This window comes from Canis aureus, chromosome 16 (assembly GCF_053574225.1).
Source record: "Canis aureus isolate CA01 chromosome 16, VMU_Caureus_v.1.0, whole genome shotgun sequence".
NCBI classification, from domain to species: Eukaryota; Metazoa; Chordata; class Mammalia; order Carnivora; family Canidae; genus Canis; species Canis aureus.
The window spans coordinates 4,630,491-4,638,370 of NC_135626.1; positions in this window are offsets into that span (position 1 = coordinate 4,630,491).

Consider the following 7,880-nt stretch of genomic DNA (forward strand, 5'->3'; position numbering starts at 1 on the left):
CTTAAATTATTTCTCCAGCGCTGACCTGCAGACACATGAGAGAGAATAAATCATTGTTGTTTTGAGCACTGACTTTTGGGGTGAATTGTTTGTTTTTTGTTGTTGTTTTTAAGATTTTTATTTATTTATTCATGAGAGACACAGAGAGGCAGAGACACAGGCAGAGGAAGAAGCAGGCTCCCTATGGGGAGGCAGACATGGGACTCCATTCCATGTTGTGGGACTCCATCCCATGATCCCAGGATCAAGACCTTAGCCAAAGGCAGATGCTCAACCACTGGGCCACCAGGTGCCACTGGGGTTAATTGTTTTGCAATATTAGCAGACCACACAGTCATTAGTGCTGGGAGTTGGGGGCAGGTGGTTGCCATGGCAAAAACCTTAACTCTGAGTCATTGGGTTTAGGATCAGGAATAAGCAGCAAGGCAACATGTACAAGGGGCTAGAAAGTGGTGAGGAAAACTTGTAGGCAATATGTTAAGTACAGAGAAACAGTTCATGAAGCAGTTGTACATGATGACTCGAATAGCAGCAATTTGTCTAACAAACGTTTAGAGTTGGGGGAAGATATTCTAGGGACAAAATGTTGAAAATATGACTTTCTTGCTACTAGATAAATGTGAAAAGGTATTACTACAGGAAAGAGGTATGCTCAGCAAACCTTGGTACATCCATAGAGTGGAATACAACTCAGCCAAAAAAAGGGAATAAACTACTGAAGGCACAATATCATGGATTAATCTCAAATGCATTGTGCTAACTGAAGTAAGCCAGATCCAAAAGGCTGCATACTGTATTATATATGATTCCATTCTGGAAAAGGCAAAACACTATAGGGACAGAAAAGAGATGGGTGGTTGCCAGGGATGAGGGGTCGGCTACGAAGGGGCACTAGGGAATTCCTCCAGCTGCTGGAACTGTTCTGCATCTTGATCATGGTGGTAGTTACATTACTGTATGTGTTTGTCAAAAATCATAAAGTAAGGGGCACCTGCCTGGCTCAGTTGGTGGAGCATGCAACTCTTGATCACAAGGTCATGAGTTTGAGCCCTACATTGAGCACAGAGCCTACTTAAAATTAAAAAAAATTTTTTTTAAATCATCAAACCATCCTCCAAAAAGGGTAAGTTTAACTGTAAAGTGTACTTTCATTTAAAAATAGAAAGATATGGGCTGCCTGGGTGGCTCAGCAATATAGCGCTGCCTTCAGCCCAGGGTGTGATCCTGGAGACCTGGGATAGAGTCCCATGTCTGGCTACCTGCATGGAGCCTGCTTCTCCCTCTATCTGTGTCTCTGCCTTTCTCTCTCTGTGTCTCTCATGAATAAATAATAAAATCTTTTAAAAAATAAAAAAAATTAAAGTAAAAATGGAAAGATAGGGATGCCTGGGTGGCTCAGTGGTTGAGTGCCTGCCTTCGGCCCAAGGCGTGATCCTGGAGTCCCAGGATCGAGTCCCACATCAGGTTTCCTGTGTGAAGCCTGCTTCTCCCTCTGCCTATGTCTCTGCCTCTCTCTCTCTCTCTCTCTCTCTCTCTCTCTCTCTGTCTCTCATGAATAAATAAATAAAATCTTTAAAAAACAATATAATAAAAATGGAAAGATATATCTGCACTAGTCATGGTAACATAGGTTCTGCTAAAATGATAAACACCGAACTCCAAAGTCTCAGAAACTTATGGCTTTCAAACATATCTCTTTGTCGGGATGCCTGGATGGCTCAGCAGTTGGGTGTCTGCCTTCAGCCCAGGGTGTGATCCTGGAGTCACAGATTTGGGTCCCTCATCAGGCTCCCTGCATGGAGCCTGCTTCGTCCTCTGCCTGTGTCTCTCCCTCTCTCTTTCTCTGTCTCTCATGAATAAAAAATCTTGTTTAAAAAAAAGCATATATTTTTATTATTCTGTGTTTTTATCTCTGGTCAGTCTGAGGCTCTGCTTCACATTATATTGACTCTAGAACTAATTTTGACGAGGCAGCCACCTTCTGGAGCATTGCTGTTCTCCATGGCAAGGAGAAAGAGAAAAGAAGAAAAGCATTCCCTGGCTCTTAAATCTCCACCTGGAAGTGACACGTGCTCACTTCAATTCCTTTCTTGCTGATCAAAAAAAGTTGCATGGCCATATCTGCGTTCAAGGGCAAGGTTACCATATACCCATGAGAAAGACTGCAAATATCTGATAGCACTAATGAATTCTACAATCTCCACTACGATGGTGAATTTGTCAATTCTTTTTTATACTATTACCAATCTTTATTCTATCATTTGAAGCTATAATATTATGTGGATACAATTTAGAATTATTATGTACTTCTGGTAAGCTGAAGTCTTCTCATTATAAAATAGCTTCATTTTATTAGTCATCTTTTGCTAAGTTAGGCTGCAATATAGTGTGATGGCATGAATCACGCACTTGCTCTTAAAGCATCCACTTGGAAGTGACACTTTTCATATTACTTGAGTCAAAGAAAGTCACACGACCACACCTAACTTCAAAATGTCAGTGCCTTACAACAATAAGGGTTACTTTCTCACGCAGATTATATGTCCTTTGTGGGTCATGTGTAGCACTACCCATTCTTCATTCTGTGTCTTCATTCAAGGACCCAGGCCACAGTATCTCCATCTGGGACATAATCTTGTGGCAGAGGGAAGGAACAATGGTTCTTAAAGCTCTGCTCAAGAGTGCACATATAACTTCCATTCATGTTTCAATGGCCAAGCCTGAAATCCATGGGATGGGAAATACAGACCTCTTACAGGGAGGCTGTAAATTATTGAAAACAATATGCAATCCATTATACTCTTTTTGGCAATGCCTCTGCCTTAAAGTTATTTTGTCCAAAGTTAATAATATAGCCAACAGACCCAGTATGAAATCTCTTTTACTATTTTTTAAAAGAGTTTATTTGTTTATTTATTTATTTGACAGAGAGAGAGAGAGAGAGAGAACAACAAGGGGAGCAGCAGGCAGAGGGAGAAGGAGAAGGAGGCTTCCTGCCAAGCAGGGAGCCTGATACGGGGCTTGATCCTAGGACTGACTTATTTTGCTTAGTGTAATACCCTCTATCTAGCTCCATCCATGTCATTGCAAATGGCTAGATTTCATTCTTTTTGATGGCTGGGTAATATTTCATTATCTATATATATACCCCACATCTTCTTTATCCACTCATCAGTTAATGGACATTTGGGCTTTCTCCATAATTTGGCAGTTGTTTGATAATGCTGCTATAAACATTCGGGTGCATGTGCCCCTTTGAATCAGTATTTTTGTATCCTTTGGGTAAATACCAGTAGTGCAATTGCTGGGTTGTAGGGTAGTTCTATTTTTCACTTTTTGAGGAAACTCCACACTGTTTTCCAGAATGGCTGCCCCAGTTTGAATTCCCATCAACAGTATTAAGAGAATTGCCTTTTTTCCACATCCTCACCAACGTCCGTTGTTTCCTGTGTTGTTAATTTTAGCTATTCTGACAGGTATGAGAAACTCATCCTGGTTTTGATTTGTATTTCCCTGATTAGTGATGTTGAGAATCTTTTCATGTGTCTGTTAGCCTTCTTGACATTTTCTTTGGAAAAAATGTCTGTTCATTCCTTCTGCCCATTTCTTAACTGGATTATTTATTTTTAGGGTGTTGAGCTTGATAAGTTCTTTACAAACTTTGGATACTAACCATTTATCAGATATATCATTTGCAAATATTTTCTCCCACTCTGTAGGTTGTCTTTAGTTATATTGATTGTTTCCTTCGCTGTGCAGAAGCTTTTTATCTTGACGAAGTCCCAATAGCTCACTTTTGCTTTTGTTTCCCTTGCCTCCCGAGACGTGTCTAGTAAGAAGTTGTTATGGCTCAGGTAGCTTGATGTTTTTTTTTTTTTTTTAAACTTGGTGTTAGAATCTTTTTTAACTAGAAGGTTTAGGGCTTTTGAAAATGTTTTTATAGTGATTACTGATACATTTGAATTTCTTTTTCCACTTTATTTTGTGCTTTTTTTCTATGTTTTGTTTTTGTTTCTGCCTTTTCCTCCCTTTCTTCCTTTCTTCTTTGCCTTCTTTTTTAAAATGTTATTTTTCAGGGTGCCTGGGTGGCTCAGTTAGTTAAGCATCTGCCTTTGGCTCAGGTCATGATCTCATGGTCCTGGGGTTGAGCCAAGAGTTGGGCTCCCTGCTAAGTGGGGAGTCTGCTTTTCCCTCTGCCCCTCCCCCCACTCATTCAGGCACACACACTCTCAAATAAATACATAAATAAAAATTTTTTTAAAAAATTCTCTTCTTTTGGTGTAGTCTGTAGCTCTATTTTTTAAAAATATATATTTATTTATTATTTATGATAGACATAGAGAGAGAGAGAGGCAGAGACACAGGCAGAGGGAGAAGCAGGCTCCATGCCAGGAGCCTGACACGGGACTCGATCCCAGGACTCCAGGATCGCGCCCTGGGCCAAAAGCAGGCGCTAAACCACTGAGCCACCCAGGGATCCCCTGTAGCTCTATTTTTATTCTTTCAATGGTAAGCCCCCAATTCTAATGCTCATATTTAATTAGAAGTCTAGTGCTAATCAATATTTTTATCGACAGTGCAAAGACCTTGGATTAATTGAACCAATGGCTCCAACTCTTCGCTTTCCCTGTATACAAACCCTTTGCCATGATTCTTCATAGCTCCCTACTGCGAACACTGGACTTGCTTTGGCTAATTAGATGTAAAAAGAGTCTCAAAAATGTGCTTGTACATTTCCATTGCTCTCTTTTGTGTCCCTGCCATTGCCATGAGAACTTATCCTGACAGCCTGGCTGGTGAGTGAGACACATGGAGCAGACTAAATGCCCCTAGCCAAGACCATTCTAGATTAGCTGAGCCCAGACATGTAAGCAAGTCCAGCCAAGCTCAGCAGAGCTTCCTAATCCACTCCCAGCTGACACCAGATGTGTGAGCAATAAACAAATATAGCTGTATCCCTCTGAGGTTTCATGGCTGTTTGTTATGCAACAGATAACTCATGCATACTTCATAACACTTTACCTTCAGTTATCCTCTTATTCTTTATATACAATCAATCCAGTATTTCTGCTTCGCCTTTCTGAATCCCACAAATTATAAATTGTTCTTGTTTCTTGCCCTGATATTTGTTCATATTTACTCATGTTTGCCATTTATTTGCTCACCAGTCTTTATTGTTCCTCAGATCTTCCTTCTGGGATCATTTTATTTCTTCCTGAAATATATCTTCCAGAAGTTCCTTCAGTTAAGTTCTGTTGGTAGAAACTCTTGTTTTTTGTTGATCTGAATAGTACAGTGTTTTCATTCTTGAAAGACTAAGTGTACAATTCTAGGTAGACGATTTTCTCTCATCATATTAAGGTGATTATTTCATTAATGATATTATTTCATGCTACTCTTATTTTTTTTCATGCTAGTCTTATTAACATTACTTCCATTAGTGCCATTGATCAGTCAGGAGTTGGTATCACATCATTTCATTATAGATTATCTGACTTTCCTCTCTGCTTTGAAAATCATCTATTGGGGCACCTGGGTTGGTTGAGCATCCAACTATTGGTTTTGGCTCAGGTCATGATCTCAAGGTTATGGAATCAAGCCCTGTGTTGGGCTCCTCACTCAGCTCAGAGTTTCACCAGAATGGATCTAGGTTTTTTATTTCCTTATCCTATCTGGGAATGCAGTGCATTTCTTGAGGATTCTTATCTTCCATCAATTCTGTAAAATTACCAATCACTACTTGACAATTATCTGCTCACATTGACTATATAATCTCCTAACATAATTAATAAGCTTATGATGAACCTCCTAACTTTTTTCCATTTCTTTGTCTCTCTGGGATACTTTTTGGGTTATTTTCTTCAAAGCTATCTTTTAGTTCACTAATTTCTCTTCAGCTTTATCTAATTTGGTGCTTAAACCTTCCAATGAGCTATTTGTTTAAAACAGATCTTGTGGAGCCTGGGTAGCTTAGTCAGTTAAGCATCTAACTCTTGGTTTTGGCTCAGGTCATGATCTCAGGGCTGTAGGATCAAGTTCTGTATTGGGCTCTGCACTCAGAGCAGAGTCTGCTGAGGATTATTTCCTTCTCCTTCTCCCTCTGCTCCTCTCCCTGTTCGTGCTCTCTCTCTAAAATAAATAAATAAAATCAAGAAAGAAAGAAAGAAAGAAAGAAAGAAAGAAAGAAAGAAAGAAAGAAAGAAAGAAAGAAAAAGAAAGAAAGGGGGGATCCCTGGATGGCTCAGCGGTTTAGCGTCTGCCTTTGGCCCAGGGCGCGATCCTAGAGTCCTGGGATCGAGTTCCGTGTCGGGCTCCTGGCATGGAGCCTGCTTCTCCCTCTGCCTGTGTCTCTGCCTCTCTCTCTCTCTCTCTGTCTCTCTCTCTCTCATGAATAAATAAATAAGAAAGAAAGAAAGAAAGAGAGAAAGAAAGAAAGAAAGAAAATAAAGAAAATGGGGCACCTGAGTAGCTCAGTTGGTTAAGTATCTGCCATTAGCTCAGGTCATGATCTCTGAGTTCTGGGATTGAGCCCACATCAAGTTCCTGCTTGGTGGGGAGCCTGCTTCTCCCTCTCCCTCTGCTCCTCCCTCCTGTGCTCGTGCATGTGCTCTCTCTCTCAAATAAATAAATAAAATATTTTTTAAAAAATAAAAAAAGAAAATCAGATCTTCCTCTGGTGCTTGAATTTTCTGCTCATTTCCTTATGTGTTTTGTGGTCATTGATTGTGAGTTCATATCCATTTGGAAGCCTATCTGTGGGAATTCTTTGAGACCCAGGTTGACAGGGAATTCTTCCAGAGAGGATATGAGTTTGTTTCAGCCACGTACCACAGAGACTATCAACTCAGGTCCATTTAATTTAATTTAATTTTAAGATTTATTTATTTATTCATGAGACACACACACACACACACACAGAGAGAGAGAGAGAGAGAGAGAGAGAGAGAGAGGCAGAGACATAGGCAGAGGGAGAAGCTACTCCCCACAGGGAACCCGATGTAGGACTCAATCCTGGATCCCAGGATCACGCCCTCAGCCGAAGGCAGATGCTCAACCGCTGAGCCATCCAGGCGTCCCAACTCAGGTCTATTTTAAATTGAAATGTTCAGCATGAGGGCTTTTGGACCATGCAAACATTGTGGCCATGTGATGGCCAGACTCTAGCCAGGTATCCATTAGGGGTAAAATTCATTACTTCTCCACTTAGAGCCAAGGCAGAGAGAGACAGCTTTCCTCGCTGCCTATCTCTGTGGAGCAGATTTCTCCCTCCCCCCGCCCCAGCTTATCCTTCCTCTAAAGATATATTCCCTTTTGGGTCCCAACCTGATGTTCCAATTCGGCTCTCATCCTGCCTGGACCTAGGTAGGTGTTCCTATAGCTAGTAGTAACATCATTGTTTACCTATCTCCAAAGATGATTTTCAAAATACTTATCAGCATAGCACACACCCTAAGCAATCAGAACAGAGGCAGACTGTATCCCTGGATAACTTCTCAACTTCAACTCTAACTTCCTAGGCTTGCGTTTCTGCTTTCTTCCTGGCCTCAGATGATTTTTCCTGATTTCCTCACAAGTTTATCTATGTATTGAAAAGGGTGCTTTCAATATCTCTCCTCTTATTTTAATATATTTTGTTGCTGTCATATTTGAAGAATCCTCGGTTTCATTAGAAATAAAGTCTGAGGGACGCCTGGGTGACTCAACGGTTGAGCGTCTGCCTTCGGCTCAGGGCGTGATCCCAGAATCCAGGATGGAGTCCCACATTGGGCTCCTTGCAGAGGGTCTGCTTCTTCCTCTGCCTGTCTCTGCCTTTCTCTCTCTCTCTCTCTGCCTCTCATGAATAAATGGATAAAATTAAAAAAAAAAAAAGTCTGAGTAAG